Raw genomic sequence first — 20,116 nt, 5'->3', positions numbered from 1 at the left:
CTACCCCACCTTACAAAAGCCATAACTAATAAAAATTTCCCTCTACAGGGCCATATAGGGGCTTTCATATATGCAGGATCAATTTTTCTACAAAATCTACAGCAAAGTTGTAGATGTCGGCCATTAACCATAGATGTCTAACACTATCGGTGAGTGACGGCTGCTGATAGCAGCCAACTTTTACCAGCTATGAAGTGTGCTTAGCACCTGAGCATGATTCCTAGTCCTCAAGGCCACATGTGCTGTATATATATATATATATATATATATATATATATATGTATATAGATATAGAAAAAAGATGGCGCAGCACTCCAAAAAATTTAGAAAATACAGTGAAATTATTCCATCATGTACAAAACACAAGCAACGTTTCAGCTTCGCAATGGAGTTTTTTTTCAAGCATGAAGCATGAACCATGCTTGAAAAAAGCTCCATTGAGGAGCTGAAATGTCGCTTGTTTTTTGGGACATGATGGAATAAATTCACTGTATTTTCTACATTTTTTGAATTGCTGCGCCATCTTTTTTCTATTGGATGGACTGTGATCTGGTCGGAGCGCTGGCACCACGCATCTCTGGCTAAGTAGTGCTGCATTGATTTTGATGACCTATATACAGTGGGGATCAAAAGTTTGGGCACCCCAGGTAAAAATTTGTATTAATGTGCATAAAGAAGCCAAGGAAAGATGGAAAAATCTCCAAAAGGCATCAAATTACAGATTAGACATTCTTATAATATGTCAACAAAAGTTTCATTTAATTTCCATCTTTTACACTTTCAAAATAACAGAAAACAAAAAAATGGCGTCTGCAAAAGTTTGGGCACCCTTGTAATTCCCCCTTTGGCAAGTATCACAGCTTGTAAACGCTTTTTGTAGCCAGCCAAGAGTCTTTCAATTCTTGTTTGAGGTATCTTTGCCCATTCTTCCTTACAAAAGTCTTCCAGTTCTTTGAGATTTCTGGGCTGTCTGTCACGCACTACTCTTTTAAGGTCTATCCATAGATTTTCAATTATGTTGAGGTCAGGAGATTGTGAAGGCCATGGCAAAACCTTTAGTTTATGCCTCTTGATGTAATCCCCTGTGGATTTCAAGGTGTGTTTAAGATCATTATCCATTTGTAGAAGCCATCCTCTCTTTAACTTCAGCTTTTTCACACATGGTATCAAGTTATCATCCAAAATTTGCTGAAATTTCATGGAATCCATTTTTCCTTGTGAAATGTTCCCTGTGCCACTGGCTGCAATACAACCCCAAAGAATGAGTGATCCATCCCCATGCTTAACAGTTGGACAGAGGTTCTTTTCATTCATTCATTCTGTTTCCCTTCTTCTCCAAACATACCTTTGCTCATTATGGCCAAAAAGTTAAAATTTTAACCTCATCAGTCTACAGAACTTGTTTCCAAAATGCATCAGGCTTGTCTATATGTTCATTTGCAAAGTTCAAACACAGATTTTTGTGGTGAGGACGTAGAAGAGGTTTTCTTCTGATGACTCTTCCATGAAGACCATGATTGTACAAGTATTTCTTTATAGTGGAATAGTGTACCACATCTCCAGTGTCTGCCAGATCTTTCTGGAGGGATTGTGCAGTCAAACATGGGGTTTGAATTGTTTCTCTCACAATCCTGCAAGCTGTTCTGTCTGATATTTTCTTGGTCTTCCAGATCTTGCTTTAACTTCCACTGTTCCTGATGACTGCCATTTTTTAATTACATTCCGAACAGAAGATATTGACATCTGAAAACTTTTTGCTATCTTCTTATGGCCTTCTCCAGCTTTGTGAGCATCAACTATTTTCAATTTCAGATTTCTAGACAACTACTTAGAAGAACCCATGGTGCTGATTGTTGGGGCAAGGTCAGATGAGTCTGGACATTTAAAACCTTTGAGATTGACATCACCTGGTCTTCCCAGATGATGATTGAGAACAATCCATGACACTGGCAGGTCTCAGCTTTGCAAAGGGGGCAGTGCATGTTATAAATTCTGCAGGGTGCCCAAACTTTTGCAGACACCATTTTTTTGTTTTATGCTATTTTGAAAGTGTAAATGATGGAAATAAAATCTAACTTTTGTTGACATATTATAAGAATGTCTAATCTGTAATTTGATGCCTTTTGGAGATTTTTCCATCTTTCCTTGGCTTCTTTATGCACACTAATACAATTTTTTACCTGGGGTGCCCAAACTTTTGATCCCCACTGTGTGTGTGTATACATATATATATATATATATATATATATATATATATATATATATATAGTGCATGTCATTAAGGGATGAATCCATCAATTTTAAAAGCCCAGCACTTTTTTCATAATATCAGAAACAGAGGACTGATCAAATATAACAGACAGAAACAGTCCCTCCCTAGGGCACTATAGGATGACAAGTACCCTGTATATTGGGCCCAGTGATCAGCCAATGAACGAGCAAACACACTTTCTTGGTCTGACGCCATGATCTTGACACGTTTAAAAATCCTTGTTTATCTGTCGAATATCTCCCTGTGTAATAAACAATAGAAGTAAATAATAGAAGTAAAGGCCACATGAATACTTCTACTGTTGTTCGTGCGGCCCTGTCTGCACCATAACTGAACCATGTAATAATCTTATTATTGCTATCATTACGTTAATCTAGTTGATTGACACTTGCATGGTGCGGGAATCTTTGGGTCTGATACCACCCTACTCCCCACTTTACACTCTGTACTTTCTTTGGTGTCAAATGACTTATTGATGGCTAAATTTCATGAGACCTAATATCTGCTGGTTCTTGTGGATTTCTGAACGGTGTTTGACACTGCAGACCACCAGATTCCCTTCAGTATACTCAAATCTATTGAATTAAGGACACTGCTCCATCCTGGTTTTCTTCCGAGCTGTCTGACCACTTGTTTGTTGCTGGTTCTACTTCTTCTCCTCCTACTCTTGCTGTTGGAGTTCCTCTGGGATTAGTTCTAGATCCTCTCCTCTTTTCTTTTTATACAGAGACATTGGCCCTGATATACTAAGAGTGGAGTGGAGTTTTCTTTGTAGGTTTTAATTTCCTACAAATTTTGGCGCAGACAGAATTTCTGGCGCACAACCCGACAAAACATGTTGGGTTTACAATAGTAAATCAGGGCCATTATGAACAGATTTGTCTTTCAGTATCATCTCTATATTGATGACACCCAATAATATATCTCTTCCTGTGACATCACTTCAGTCTGTACACTGTTTTTAACACCACATCCTCAGTGTACCTGAAACATTATCTTTAAAACTGAGCATTTTTCACATGTACCTAAAATGGATATTTCCATCTCAGTATATGGTACCACCATAACTCCTAGGTAGGACATCCTCTGCTTTGGGTTCACGTTGCATTCAGATCTTTCCTTCACTCCCAATTTTCAATCATTTACACACATATATCACCTGCACCTCTGACATATCATATATGAACCCTTTTTTAATACAGACATTGGCTCGCATACATTCTTATACTGTATTGACTATTTTAACTCTCCAATCTACCCTGAATGCAGCTGCCAAGCTCATCTTTCTGTCCAGCTGCTACACCAATACCAGATACTGCATTGGTTGCCCATTTATGAAATACAATCTAAACTCCTCACTCTCACCCATAAAGCTCTTCACAGTCCTGTACCCTCTTGTATCTCCTCTCACATCTCTTTCTACAATCCAATCTGGGCTCTGGCAGTGTTTATGACCACAATTCTGCATAAGCCAAACCTCTTAATCTCCTCTTCAAGACTTTAACCATGCTGCACTAGTTCTCTATAATGCCATACACTGGGCAATCAGTCTTTTTTAGGAAGGTCTACAACATTCCCTTATGAGTCCATTGTTTTTATCTCTTTACCATTCCCCCTTTATTCAGAACAGGATCTCTCTGCTCAGCCAATCACTGGCTGCAACAGTATCCCATCTCGAACAATGATTGGCTGAGCAACTGGTATTGCTCCAACAACTCATCCAAGAAGCAGGAAAAAGAGACGGGCAGCAGGAGACGGAAAGGAGCTGCAACAGGAGCTGCGGTTGACTGGGGTAGGTAAGTATTTCTTCTACCCAGGTCCCAGAACATAGCAGTTGTTTAATCCCAGAATACTCCTTTAATTAAATATTATTTGTGCACAAGACTCTTCAGGTGTTGTACAGTAACTTCACTGCCAAGCATGATTGCTGCACTTCTCCTTGCCTAATATAAGATTATGCAAAAAAAAGTTTCTCCAACAGGGCGATGGGACAAGGGCGCTGGACCAGCGCCCTTATCCCGTCGCCCTGTTGGAGGTACTTTCTTTTGCACATATTGTATTGGACGTGGTGTGGCTGCAGCATAAATATCTTGGCGGTTTCCCATAGTTACACTTGGTTGAGTGTAACTCTTTGTGGTAAGCACCACTATATTATCTCATATCCAGTTACCAACAGTAATATACTACAGAGTGCTGTCTGTCTTTTATTTTAATATAAGATTAGGAAGCACAATGCAATTGTGCAATAATGCAATTAATAGCTTATAAATCTCCACAATCCAATATGACTTTCCTATTCTTGTCTGATAACCCAAAATCTCTGATAAGCTGACACTTATCAAGTTTCATTGATGACAGAGTAAAATCATTTTGCTCTTTATTGTAGTATTAAGTAATCAATGATACTGTGTGCTATAAACATTGCTGCATCTGCAGTACAGAGAATCATTATTTATAATATGCCTTCAACTTCTAATTGTTTAAGATAAAGGATTGCCACAGACAAGAAATAAATATATAGATGACAGATGGATGGACAGTGTTTTTTTACAAAAAATAAATTGGCATCCATATTTCATGATGCCATTTCTCTCAGAAGAACAATATGCAAAACAACAAATGAATATGCCTGGTCAGGGTGTCAATGGCACACCTTCCCTGGGTGTCAGTGCATCACTCACTATGGAGTCTTGGCTAACTGACTAAGAAATTTTGGCAAACTAAACATCTCTCCAAACATCTTTCCAAAACTGTCTGCAGACTGTTTCAGAGTATTTGTCCTTCATCAGTACAGAGCAGGCTTATTGAGGTGGGTCAGAGGCTATAATAATGAGGGGCAAACACCCCAAAACAGGCTGATTACAGACCGGGTTAAATCTTTCCTTTTGGGGAGATGTTTAGCTTGGGAAAATTTCCCAGTCAGTTAGCAAGACTCCGTAGTGATACACTGACACCAAGGGAGTTTCACCTGACCAGATGGCATATTAATGAGCTGCTTTGCATATTCCTCTTGCCCGAATTCCTAGTGGAGTGCTCAATGGCATATCCATCTCCACAAACCAAACTCTCCTCAAGGAGAACAGATACCCACAGATCGTTCCTTCTCTACACATAAATAAAGAAAAGAGTTCTCCTAGCCTGTAAGGAAGACCACAAAAGCAGAATGGGGCAGGTGTATTGGGGAGGGAAGTAGGAGCACCAGCCACCCCTTAAGTGACCTGTTCCCTCTAACAGAATGTTGATCCAGATTTATTCTGCCATATTTGGAGTCGGATGGGAATTCTTCCCCCTAGTATGGGGCAATTGGCATCAGCCTCATTAGCCTAATTTTTGCCTTCTCCTTGATCAACAATAGGGATACAACAGAGATATAGGTTGAACTTGAAGACTCTGGTCTTTTCAACCTTATGAACTATGTAACTAGCCTCATAAGGTTTTTTGCCTTCCTCTGGATCAACTCAGTAGGGACACAATAAAGATATAGATTGAAATTGATAGACTTGATAGTTTTTTTTTCCAACCTTATGAACTATGTATCTAACTCAGTTGCTTCAGATAAATGATTGCCACAGACAAGAAATAAATATATAGATGTTGGATGAATGGGTGGATGGACAGTGTTTTTCATAAATAAAATCTAATGATGCCATTTCCCTCGGAAGAACAACTAACTAACCTTGACAGATGACCCCCTTAGGTGCATAACCAGTAGAAGTTGCAATGTACTGGCCAAGGCTGGAAGCACAAATTCTCCCATTGCTTCATTTTTTATAAATTAAACATAGATTCCATCCATCTCCATGTAAGATATGTATGTTCTTTATATATCAGCAGTGAAGTGTGACATGCTTCAGATGCATCTGTTTGGCTGGAGGCATGCCGACACCTTCTTTGCATTGCTATTCTCCTGAATCTCAGCACATTGCCTCTGTTGAAAGAAGGAATTAATACATTTGGAGGAAGTATTGAAACAAATAGTTTAGGTTAATTAGCCCTAATTAGATGACTGGATTACCCTTGAGATATCTGCCAGTTGTGCCTCCGATCTTGACTCTTCTAGGCCACTTAGATGAGCAGCGCTCATGTAACTTCTTTATTATCATTGTTAGCCTGGAAAAGGGAAATCATTAGCGCTAACTCAATTACATTAACATTATGGCTCCCGATCACTGGATTTTAAGCAAGGAAATGAGCAATTACAACAATCAGTATAAAGATACAAGTTTTATTAGCCATTTTACATCATGAGAATCAAATATACTGACTCCTATTAGACCTCATGTACAATGTTGTGTTTTGGACCTGTGCTGTATAGAGCTGTAATTTTGTGTCCATAGACAGTGTTGTCCATACTGAATTTCTAAGAATATATAGTACAAAACCTTGGTGAGTCTCAGTGATGTACCCCTAGGGGTTATAGACATAGCATTTACAGTGAAGTCAAAGTGATGAGTGTGCCATAAAACAATTTGATATGTTGCAGGGGAGCCATATAAATTAACTTATCTTAGCAGTAGCAACAAGCAGTGACTGAGTACCAAGGTAGGTAGGTAGGGAGGTAGTAAGTATATATATATATATATATATATATATATATATATATATATATATATATTATTTATTTTTTTGCACTGCTCCCATCAATAGTTTTAGTGAAATACCCCTTTAAAGTTTAACTTGTACAGAAAATGAATATAAACAGATTCCAGCTATATTATACATTCCTTTTTTACTGGTGGCTACATATGTCACACTGCAATATATTGTGCATTCCTATCCAAACATTGTCAGCTTTGCAGCACTAAGAACATCTTCTAGGAACATTTGCTTGCAAACCATCTGTGAACATTTTAACACGCAGAATGATTTTATTCTAATCAATAAAGAGTACCTAAGATGTCCATAATTCAGGATCTAAGGCAGGGACACATAGGGAAATTGTCAAAATGACATTCCAACATATCCATGCACAGATGACACGGGCCCCATTAATTTCAATGGCCATAGCATAGTCAGCTAGTGACTACATTTGGGTCATTTTCCAAATGTATCCGAGTTTTGTCTTGGACTGAAAAGTGCTGCTGATTCTCATTCAAAGCCAAAACTTGTGTACACTTGGATATGGCCCATACATATACACTAGCTGACTACACTTAGGCCAATTAAATAAATAGGGCCCATGCCTGTCTGAGCATGGATAGGTTGGCATGTCATTTTGACAGTTTCCCGTGCCTCGTAGACAAATTTTGTGATGTGAATGAAACCTTACATGAAACTAATGCTGGTTTAAAGGGGTACTCCCCCCCTAGACATCTTATCCCCTATCCAAAGGATAGAAGATAAGATGTCTGATTGCGGGTGTCCCGCCACTGGGGACCCCCGCGATCACTCCTGCAGCACCCCAGTTCATCAGCTGCACGGAGCGAAGATCGCTCCGTGCAGCTGATGAACGGGTGCTGCAGGAGAGATCGCGGGGGTCCCCAGCGGCGGGACACCCGCAATCAGACATCTTATCCTCTATCCTTTGGATAGGGGATAAGATGTCTAGGGGCGGAGTACCCCTTTAAACCTAGGCATCCCCTAGGTGTTTACTAGAGCCCCCTGCATGTAATTTGGACTTTATTGCTATTAAACCAGGTTGCATCTGCAGAATCAGGTGACACAGATGGCCGCAAACAAACCCAGAAGACCCAGAATGTACTAAAGTGTAGTCAACTAGTCATGGTCAATACCAAGTGAGCATGGATAAATCAAAGCAGCAAGAAAGGGGTTAAGCTGAAGACAGTTCAGAGTCAACGAATCGGAGTAATCCAAAAACACTAGCCAGAAGTTCTCAGTATACCTGGAGCCAGGACTCAAAAAAAAAATAGCTCCCAGCATTGACACAAGACCACAGCCAGTAAGTAAAGAAGACTCTGCAAGAACCTGGCCAGTCAAGTTTTTTACATAAATTATTTTTTTAATAATCTTACTTTGTTCATATCTTCTGTCTATCTAATTGTATATATATATATATATATATATATATATATCCAACTATTAAGTTTGACATTTGGAAAAACTGATTGTAATTATTGTGATTATTGTTATTGCTTGACTTAATAGTTACTAGAGATGGCAGCTTTGCTAAAGAAAACCTCAGTCTCTTAGCATTAGCAGGTTGAGGCAAATCTAATAGATTCTGAAGACAGATCCCTGTAAATTGACATGTTATTTGTATAGTTCATTAGTGATATAAACATGTGGTTGACTTAGTGGTTGATGCTTCCTGGGAAGCAACAATAAAATTATGGCTTTTAAGAGATTTTCTATCTAAAAACAAAACATTAGAGAGCTCTTCCTATCTGAATCATAATAAGCTATAAATGAGAAATGGAAAACAAAGGATACATATATAATTCTCATCATGACCAAATAATGAATGTATAATGATCATCCGACAAAAAACATACATATATATTTTTTAAAGGAATGAGTAAAGACTCTATTTGGTGGGCAGACTGCTGCCCAATAGGGGCACTAATCCAGTAGTGCTCAATTATTATGAGTGCTGCATGAACGATCACTGGTCCATTACTTATATCATGTCTGCATCCTCTGTTTACATTAGGAGATGTGCAACCAACTATCAGGCCCAAGGCCTGATTATGGAAACATACATGTGTTTTATAATTGCATCTATGTATAAACTAAGACCTGGGGGGTGAGGGGTCATTCAGACGGTGTATCCTTTGTTTTTGTGTATTGCAGTCAATTGGGGCCTGTCTGCTGTTTTCCTCTTTTGAAGTCAAAGGCCCTTTGAAGCAGCAGGATGTAAGGGGTCTCTGGTCCCATATATGAGATAAGAGATGCCCCCACCTGGTGGGATCAGAGGGGCAAGGGGAATGGAGTCCCTCCAAAAAGGAGATAGATATATTTAAAAACAATGCTAGACTCGGGTTGTTCAATGCTGTGGAACAAGCTGACAAGACCATCCTAAGAACAGCTGGAACCTCACTCTCTCTCATGGACTGCTAATATCATCGTGCTGTGAGAACTTCATTTTTGCTTTCTGAACTTGTCTTGCTAAACTCTTATATATATATATATATATTCTTATAACTGTATGTCATTTGTTTATTTTTATGCATAGCACTGTGATACCTTTTATCAGATTAAATGTTTAATTAATCAGCTCTGGTCTTTGATCTCTAAATAAATGAGCTCACCTTTCTGAAGGCAGCTCGGGTGAAACACGTTTATCTAAGGGTTAATTTGGTGACTTGCTGGGACTTGTAGTGGATACCCAGAGGTCTGGCGGCTTTAACCCTTGCACCATCACACTCTCTCTAGCGTCTCGGCTGGACCGATAGGGTGTGATTGTGACACCAACTAATACTGATCTTTGGTGCTGCATAATCTTAGGCTCCTTTCACACTACAGTTTGTGCCTGGTAGGTGATTGGGATCCTCTTTGCCCGTTATGACTCCCATTAGGCTCCGTTACAATAACGGATGTTAAGGGTGGTCAAAGTGAAAGAAAAAAAAGAGCCCTTAATGTCAGTTTGTAACTGAGCCACTTTTTTACACAGGACAATAATTAGCCCATTGGGTCAACAATCGCCCCTTGTAAAAGGTCTTAAGCGGGGTGTGCAACAATAAGTAACTCAATGACTCATTGTATCACAGCACCTACTGTATGTGTTTACATTGACTCTATGGAAGATACTTATTATCTCATTTGCTTTTAAGACCTCTTTCTCTTAAAAAGTTGTTGTCATGTGTGGTACCGTACTGTTCAAAGGGAATATTGACTACCAGCTAGTTATGTAACAAGTTTTATGAATTTCCACTACTGGCAACCTAGGAACCCTCAAAGAGCATGTATGCAATTAGAAAAAAAAAATCTGCTTTTTTTTTCTTCTTTTTCTTTTTTGAAGCTGCCCCCTAGGGTTTCTCTTTCCCTATAGGTTTCATATGACTTCCCTAATTTCAATCTATTATTATTTATCAGCACTTTTCTAGTTTAGATTTATTTTGCTGGTCATTTGCAAATGCACTTTTAGGAGAGACATATTACATGTACTATCATTAATACTGAGACTTTCTATAAAGAAGTTCCTATTTATTATTACCCTTTATATTTCTTAACAGCATGTATTGCTCATTATTAGAGTCTTATTTTTCTGTGTATTCCAGTTCACAGCAGTCATGCATCCCTATTTATTCTACATCTGTGTTTTTTATGACCAAGGGGGTCAAATCCTCTTGTCATTAGCGGATTCTATACTTATTTGAAACATAGATACTATAGGAGTATAGATTTTTCTTCACTCCAGATTTGTATGTAACCTGTGTGACCAATAAAATTAATATATTTGCCAACCTTTGCCAATAATTTATATTTGCCAACCTTTCTTCTTGTGTTGTAGTTGTGGTAATACATAATACATTAAAGGGGTATTCCACCCCTAGACATCTTATCTCCTATCCAAAGGACCCCTGCAATCTCTGGGCTGGCACTACAGTGTTCTGAACACAGAAGCTTGGGGCTTCCATGTTCGTGACGTCACGCCAAGCCCCCTCTATTCATGTCTATGGAAGGGGGCATGATGGCTAGTACACAGCCATCATGTCCCCTCCCATAGACATGAATGGAGGGGGTGTGGTGTGATGTCATGAACACGAAAGCCCCAAGCTTCTGTGTTCAGAATGCCACGGTGCCAGCCCGGAGATCGCGGGGTGCCAGCTGTCGGACCCCCTGCGATCAGACATCTTATAGGGGATAAGATGTCTAGGGGTGGAGTACCCTTTTAAGGTTATGGGCTCTCCATGTAATAATTGGATAAGCTGGATTCACTGGAACAAGATGCTCTGTGTTAGTATCATTCAGATCTAGCATGCAGTTTCTAGTAACTCTTGGGACTGAGAAATTCAATAATACGACAGCTTTTATTTCTTTATGTCAATATTTGTCTTAAACCAGTAGCCCAGGAAGCAATTCCTCCATGAACGTTTTACTAGTCCACATTGAACAGTCATTAAGATCTCAGAAAACATTTGCAATAACAAGTGAAACATTGTGTATGACACAAAGCCAAAATCCCATTAACATATAACCAATTCCTAGAACAGGATTTGGACAAGTGTACTCATGTATCTCTGCCATCACAGATGACATTACGTTAGTTAATTTGTTAATAATAATACTTACATATTTAATATGTTATAGTTATGTATACTCAGAAATGACATTACCTTAAATCATCTAGATGAACATTTATAAACATGTTACTAATGCTTCTACGGGACTGAAAGCTACTGGAATACATGATACTGCCATAAAGGTATTCTTACATATACCACAGCATTCCCACAATATACTTACAGGATTAAATAGACCAAGTGTAGTCTATTCAGGTATCAAGATCAGATACATTTTTATTGAACATTTTTATAAACTTGCCAAAAAAGATAAAAACAAAGCTCAATACTCTCCTCCCTGGTGGCTGTCTTTCACAGATAAATTAGAGGTATAACCTAAAATAGGTTCAATGTTGGGCCCCAGTGATAAGCAGAATTAATGCCACCATACCACTCAGGAACATAACATGGACCAGGTCAGCCCCAGAGTCCTCACATCTAACACACTTATTTTCAGCTCTATATCATTTTTTCTACAAGATGGATGACATCCTATAATCTCTGTGGACTAACTACAATCACAAAAGTATGTGGGATTCACTAACAAGAGGATAATGGAATGGCCTCCAGAATATCTACCCAAATATCATAAGCAATAATTCCAACACCTGCCTCTCATTTACCCTTAGGGCCCGTTCACACGTCGAAATTCAAGAGGAATTTACTCGAGTAATTCCTCTTGAATTATCCGCTCCAAAAGAATTGCCGACGCTGAATTCCGTTCCGCTTGAAGAAAGAGCATGTTCATTCTTCAAGCGGAATCCGCTAGCAGAATTCAATTGAAGTCAATGGGGAAAAAATGTTATGCCCGAGATCGTTTCCGCGCGGAATTCACGCGGAATTCGTGGGGAATGCGCGCGGAAAAATGAAGAAGAGACAGCCCGTGGAAAAAGGATGACACCCATTCTCCACCCCACACTCCACCCTTTTTTTTTACTCGTCAGCCATTTTAGGACAAGATAGAAGCAGAGCAAAGTGCTGTCTTTGCAAAATCTGTTAAAAATTAGCGAAACCAATGATGTTAATTATGAAGAAACTAATTTCTGACTAGCACAATCATAAAATGGCCGATTTGGCCCTCCCACAAACCCTCCCCTTCCTTCTTCCCCCTTTCCGCACGTAATTCCACGCGCATTTCCACTCGCATTTCCACGCGCATTCCGCGCGAATTACACATGGATTCCGCGCGAAATGAAATTTCAATTTTTTCGGACGTAATTTGTTCTGCTCGAATTCCTCTTGAATTCCGACGTGTGAACGCAAAAGGGTAGGTGTCAGATCCCACAAAAAAAAAAAAAAAAACTATGTTAAAACTGACTACCTAATCCTGAACATGTACATCTAATTATTATAATTTTTTTCACCTATATTTATGATTAAAATGCATCTTTTCATTAGCTCACCATGTTAGAAATCCTCTCAGGGGAAGGGAGCATGTCCCTCTCTTGGTGGTGGTGGGAGGTGATTGGTGTGTATGCTCATGCAGCCTTGTCCATGAGTCATGGAGAAGCTGATACTGTTGAAGGATTGGTAAGTGTCCCAGTAGGTATGGGGATCCCTAGTGGTGGGATTTTCAGGGGCCATTTTCCCTAATAAATATTCAGAACAGTCCCATGGAATTAGATTTGGTTAATCAAACCCTATGGATACATGACAGGCTTGCATTGGTATATGCTGGAAAACATTTTAACTCTATACTGACGTATTCTGGTGGTATAAAGCCATGATAATGTGAATGACCTCTAACACATTGATTTTCAGTTTTTTTTTTTTTTTTTTCATTAAACCTTGAATTGTGACACTAATATTACTGATCAGGATTTAATACAGATTTCTGTAAATACATAAAAAAGTATGGTAAAGTTTTTGTAAATCCGTGATTGTTTGTTAACAAACAGTAGCTTATACAGCTATCAGGATGGTTTTTATAAAATTTTCATGGATAGTAGAGAATTATAATGAACCTGTAGTCTGTTCTATTTAATTAAGACTCCAAACTTTTACATCCTTATTGTTTGAATACAAATTGTAGTAGGGCACTGCAGATGGTCCAAATTAAATAAGTGAAGGGAGGCAGAGCAGAAAAATTAATTAGTTACCGAAATGAACGTGTCTGACTTCTAAATCATCCTTGTTGTGCAGGTCTTCCTTAATCCTAAAATATACTAGAGAAATATAACTGTGTGGTTTTAATACAATAAGGTGAAGACCCTGATGTTCCTGGAGTATAGTAAATTACTGACCTCAATAACTCTGAACAGGGCCAATTGTCAGATTTGTATTCTATTTGTGATATAGTTATGCTATCCTGAGTATATTGAAGCAGAAATGTAGAAATTGTAATTTAGCAAAAACATTTTCAGGAAATATTAATTTAAGCAGACCTGTCGGGAGGAAACATGGGTGTAAATAAGCCCATGCTAGATTGGTCTAGTCATCATGACTCAGGGCATATGCAATATTTTTTTGAATATCAATAGTCCTTTCGTTTGGCAAAATATATGTTAATATGCAAAGGAGGCTTAAAGGGGTACTCCACTGCTATACATGTTATCCCCTATAGAGGATAGGGGATAACATGTCTGATCGTGAGGGTCTGGCCATTGAGGACCCCAACCATCTCTTCCGTGGGACCTCAATCATTTGGTGCATGGAGTGAACTGTGTTCAGTGCCAGATGACTGAACACAGCTGCCAAACCCCTTCATTCATGTCTATGGGAGGAGGCATGATGGCCATGTACCAGTTGTCACATCCCCTCCCATAGACATGAATGGAGGGAGCGTGGTGGAACGTCACAATCACAGAAGGCCCAGGCTTCTTTGACTGTAACATCGCAGTGCCGGCCCTGAGATCGCGGGGGCCCCTTTGGCCGGACCCCACTAATCAGACATGTTATCCCCTATCTTTTGGATAGGGGATAGCATGTATAGGGGCGGAGTACTCCTTTAAGGGCCCAGGGGATGTTCCAAGCACAATAAGAATCCAGTCAAGTCCAGCCCATGTTCTCTTTATCACTGCACTTGCATTCACCAACCTACTTTAACCAAAAGCAACATAGGCTGGACTGACCTAGCCTCCTGATGTGTTGGGGATGTCCCCCATCAATTGTCCACCCCTTGGGGGTTCCCCCCTGTGGCGACTGGGGTAAAAATTCCCTAGAAACCCAAACACGATATTTAAAATTATCAGTCAGTGCCTAAAGTAATATGTCTTCAAAGTGGTCTCTCACATCACAATTGGAGTTATAATATTTTTACTCCCAAATGGGGAGTAATTAACTGTTATGTGCTATTTATAGCTTATGTTAGACATTAGGCAGACTGTCATTAAAATCATGAACAGCCTCCCCGACGTTTCGCCATCTCCACGGCTTTGTCAAGAGCAATGAGGCTTATGACGGCAATCAAGGTGTGTTGGTCCCCTTCTAGTCTCATATGCAAGTGACGTGAGTGGTTCATATATCACACATGACATCAGACTTAGTCTCTGGTGCGGACAAAGTCCATATCCCTCTCACGCATGTCCCCTATACATCTTATCCCCTATCGAAAGAATAGAGAACAAGATGTCTAATTGCGGAGGGTATGGCCACTGGGACCTCATGGGATCTCTGAGCTGGTACCGCACCATTCTGAACATGGAAGCTTGGGGCTTTCGTGTTCGTGATGTCACACCATGCCTCCTCCATTCATGTCTATGGGAGAGGGCGTGACTGGCAGATGTCTAGTGGCGGAGTTCCCCTTTAAGCCTCCTTTGCATAGTAACAAAAAGGCTTATACAGTGTCTCACTGATGTACAAGATTATTGAAATAAAAAACAGGTATTCATGGAATCCTTATGACTAGCCCTTTCTAGCAATGAGCTGACAGGGCCATTTAAGGTATAGATAGGAGCATTGTTATAGGGGTATAGCGGTACCAGTCACACCCTGACCCTGGTGCTTCAGGGGGCCCATAGAGACCACTACCACATAAACGGACACCAGTATTATAAATAGAACATGGTAGATTAAGGGCCCTGTTACAGATTTATTCATTGGGTTCTGGAGCTCCAGGTAATGACCTTATACGTATAGAAAATTTTAGTAAATGGCAGCTAAAGCAAACAAACCTCTAGCATTCTTCATGTCAAGTATGACAGGTGCAGGTAAACAGTTTTTTTTTAACATAGATTACACTCTACTATATTTAGCAACTCAAAATATTTAGTAAGAGCAACATAAAAGTTATATCATGTCTCAGAATACCAGCACCTCACCCTGTTTAAAGGGAACCTGTCAGCCCATTTATGGTGTCTAGTCTAAAGGCAGCAGAAAGTAGCATCAGATGTGCTGATTTTAGCAATGTGTCACTTCTGTGTGAATATTCAGTAGTTTTAAAGAATTACACAGTTTAACAGTAACAGCACAATGTCAGCACTGTGAGGCAAGAGTCTGATATACTGTATACAGGAACTGCAGGATTCCCCCACCCGCACACTTCTGAATGACAACTTTCTCTCTATTTGTGTGTATTATTCAGCTTGGCTTGTTGGTCTAGGGATGTATCCTAAGGTGTGAGTGATCCTTGGTCCAAATCCCAGATGAGTCGATGTTTTTTAAAGCTCCTGTCTAGTTAATCTGTAGTGCTTCATTCATTGGTTGTTCTTCATGATCTTGCACTTTGGCCTAGGGTTTTTGGGGTTGTTTTCATGTTGGAATAGTGCCATGAGGCCCAGTCTCTGAAGGTAAGGAATCATGGTTTGCTTTAGTATGTCACAGTACAGTGGCATTGTTCCTTTAATAAACTTCTTGACACTCCCACCACTGTGCTTGACACTCCCACCACTCCATGTCTTTAGTCTGCTTGTCTTCAGCAAACTGATTGTGGACTTTTTTGTGCTTTATCATTAAAGAGCTTTCCTTCTGGGATGACAGCCCAATTTAATGCAGTGTGTGGTATATAATATGAGCACTGAAAGGATGACCCCCACCTCTTCAACCTCTGCAGCAATACTGGCAGCATTCATCCATCCACTGGTGCCATGATAAAGTCGAGCAAACAGTATTACAGAGTGTGAGTGTAATAACACCAAATTTAAGACACCTGCTTCACATTCACACCTGAGACCTTGTAATACTAACAAGTCACATGACACTGGGAAGAGAAAATAGCTAGTAAGAGCCAAGTTTAACATTTTCACTTAGAGGTGTACTCACTTTTGTTGCCAAGGTTTAGACATTTATGGCTGTGTTGAGTTATTCTGAGGGGCCATAACATTAAACACTGTTATACAGACTGTACACTCACTACTTTACATTGTAGCAGAGTGTCATAGTGTTGTAACATGAAAGGATATAACAAAATATTAACAAAAACATGAGAGGTGTATTCACTTATGTGAGATACTGTATATGCCACATTATAATGTCTTTTACAATTTTTTTTGTGGTTTCTTCATTTTATGTTTCAGTATAAGATTATGTAGAACCAGGACAAAGGGTAGGCAGGAGAGGAAACAAAGCAGTCACCTTTACCTACATTTAGGCAGTATAATCCAAACATGAGCCCTCTTAAAGGGGTATTCAAATTAACATGTTTATATGTTGCTAGGGATGTTGTAAAAATAAAGTCATAAAGTCATACTTACACATTCTGGTCCCTCACAGCTCCTTTTCCAGTGACTCTGAGTCCCCATTGCTCTTTTCTCTACCCTGCTCAGCCAGTGATTTGCTAAATGGGCAAAAAGCTGAGGAAAAGGAATTGTAGTATTGAGTAACTGCTCAACTAGTAAGCACAGTGGGGGAGATTTATTAAAATCTGTCCAGAGGAAAAGTTGTCCAGTTGTCCATAGCTTTGCACAGATTTTGATAAATCTCCCCCTATGAGTATCTGAAATGGGAAGAGAAACTACAGGGCAAAAGAAAAATAATGGATTCAACATGTGTGTCCATGTGTGTCCAGTCCCGCCTGCTCCCTCAAACATTTTGTCACAGCTTTTAGAGATAGCTCCCCTGTGCAATTGCATTATACCCTGTGCCATTTCATTACAACTTTGTGCCATTTTATCACCACCTTGTGCCCTTTCATCAGACCCCTGTGGTATTACAGAGGTTTGCAGGACTGCGCTGAATTTTGCGGAACCTGCTGTAGGTTTTGTGACTGCTCAGGGCTAAAAACCAACCGCTCCCACAAGTTTTACATCAGATCTTGTTGGACCTCTGAGATCCCAAACCCATTGCAGTCTTCTACATTGCACCTCCTCTAACACCATCTATCTCAGCTCGCTAACCCTGGTTATTCTCAATGAAGTGTCTAGTTCTAAAAAACAAATTATTTACCGAATACAATACATTGTACCACTATGAAAACATATAAGTGACTCTGTAGTTTTTATGCATTCCTAGTTACAAATATATTTGTGTTTATAGATTTGATATATCCTGATACCACACTGATCTGAAAACCAGACAGGTACCAACATTTTTCTCTATTCCACCATGATACCATTCTTTATTACATAAAGAAGGAAATGGCCTATAATATAACTGATAATGTTTCTTAAATGGGCAGTCAGTATTTTCAGTAGGAAATTGCAATGATATTATATTGCACTGAGAATTATCTCTGTCTCTACAAATGCAGCATTTACATGTGAAAGGAATTAGACTCAGAAAGGAGAACAGCTAAATAGGGAGAAAAAACTGTAAATACTCATAGCAAATATATAAAAATGGGTAAAGCTACTTTAGGTCTCAAACACAGAACTGGGTGAACATTGTCTGACCCAGTAAACTTGCTTACAGGGGGCTCTAAGCATAGAATGTCTCCTGTATTGAATGTTACCCTTATTTATTATTTACAGTATGTTCTAATGTGGTGTTAAGGGAAGTGCAGAGGGTTATGATGGGTGTAGTAGTCCTTAAAGAGTACCTGTCATCAAACCATCTTTACTAGTAACTCAGATTATATTCCCTAACTACTCCTAACACCCCTCCTGCCGTTAAATAAAATTTTCGAGCTTTAAAAAGCTTTGTATCATATCTTTCCCCTTGCTCGCATTGTGTGAGCTCCCGGCAGTAGAAACTGGCAATTCCCCAGCATGCGTGACATCACTGAAGCCTGTGAGAACTGTGCCTCGCTATGCCCCGCATGCACTTCCTGAGTTTGGTCTCCTGCCAGGCTGAGAGGAGACCAAACTAACTGTTTAACATGTGCAGGGAACAGAACAGAGCCACCTAGTGGCCGTTTTTTCAATCACATTAAAAACATATAAGGGTTGAGAATTTTAACAGCAAGTAAATAACAAAATGTCTTATAATTACATAAGGAACAATATATTAAAAGTTAAGTTTGGTGACAGGTACTCATTAATGTATGTGTTACATAATAAAGTGGTAGTAACCCAATACTCCTCTGTAAACCCTACAAATATATTTTTGTCACTGTAGCTGTTCCAAGAATGAGACAGCTAGGATTCCCTGAAACACCTTATAAACCTTACTGAACTGTTTTCGAAATTTCAGAAAAATACAGATAATTTGACTATAGCTTTGTTAGATACAACCTTGGAGTCAGAATAATAGGCATTTGGTCACTGTCCCTTTTAATTAGTGCTATATTACCAGATTAGCTACATTTAGGAACCTTATGGGGCTTTACCACGTGTATGTGAAACCTACTGCAGATGTATGTGCAGATGTTAGGGTTCTTTAGTTCTAAAGTCCAAATTACTGAAACTACTGATTGAAGATCTTCACAGTTGGTTTACTATTTTTCAAGGTGCAAAATAGGACTTTACTCACTTTTTGATGGTAATCTGTGACATGACACTTGGAAAGGCACATTTAGGGAAGTCCCTCTAAAGTGGCAGACAGGCAGCATTGACCAAACAGTATGGCCGAGAATAAATTAGGAATAGCAACTTGATTGCAGACTGGGCAAGTGACATGTGACCTATATGTAAGGTATTCCGAGCATTAGCATACCTAGGACCACTTTAAATTGTCTCCTTAGAAAAGCAGAGCTGAGGGACACACATGTGGCTCTGGTAAAGGCCAGAGCTCATCTAGTTTTAACAGGTTTAGGTTCTCCCATTTCCCCAGGAGAGGAAGGCTGGGCTATGGACTTTCTCCTGCAATTACTAGTTAGAAGATGAAATGTGACCAAATAACTATTCAGCTGTATACATTAGATGTGGCAACGCAAGGAACCATTGACCTTTAACACAGTGCTATCCAAACTGGATGCCACGACACATTAGTGTGTTGGCTGCAGTCCCCAGGGGTGTGGCAGGATGCTCCCCCTCACACAACAGCAGTCGCTGCTGACCACTGTTCTTATGTGGCCATGGCCCATGCTTCTGATCTTTGACTGTCAGCCGATGCCGTGGCCATATGAAATCAGTGAGAAGCAGTGGCTGCTGGGACGTCTGATGAGTGACACCTCTGACATCAGGTCTGATCATCCCCTGACATCACTTTTCAGTTCCGTGCAGAAGGACATCACTCGTCAGACCTGCCGAGCTGCCAAGCCTGAACTTACGGGAGCACACTGGGAAACAAGGGCCAGGTGTGAAATGGCACAGTGGGGGATCGAAGGGGGGAATGCCATAAGGAGGATCAAGGGGGGGAAGTGACATAGGGGAGGATCAATGTGGTAATGAAGTGACACAGGGGAAAT

The 20,116-nt window shown here is 39.8% G+C and overlaps 1 long non-coding RNA gene across 1 annotated transcript; it reads right to left on the bottom strand.

Annotated features, from left to right (window-relative positions):
• Positions 1-5,931: 5,931 nt before the first annotated feature.
• Positions 5,932-17,185, bottom strand: LOC130273545 (uncharacterized). The gene is made up of 3 exons (XR_008844036.1): positions 17,085-17,185; positions 6,288-6,382; positions 5,932-6,200 (listed from the first exon to the last, which is right to left on the bottom strand). It is a non-coding gene; the product is annotated as an uncharacterized LOC130273545 (long non-coding RNA).
• Between the last annotated feature and the right edge of the window lie 2,931 nt (positions 17,186-20,116).

Source organism: Hyla sarda, chromosome 5, assembly GCF_029499605.1.
Source record: "Hyla sarda isolate aHylSar1 chromosome 5, aHylSar1.hap1, whole genome shotgun sequence".
In the NCBI taxonomy this organism is placed as follows: domain Eukaryota; kingdom Metazoa; phylum Chordata; class Amphibia; order Anura; family Hylidae; genus Hyla; species Hyla sarda.
The sequence above is the reverse complement of the archived record's forward strand: the minus strand, read 5'-3'. Positions and strand labels throughout refer to the sequence as shown.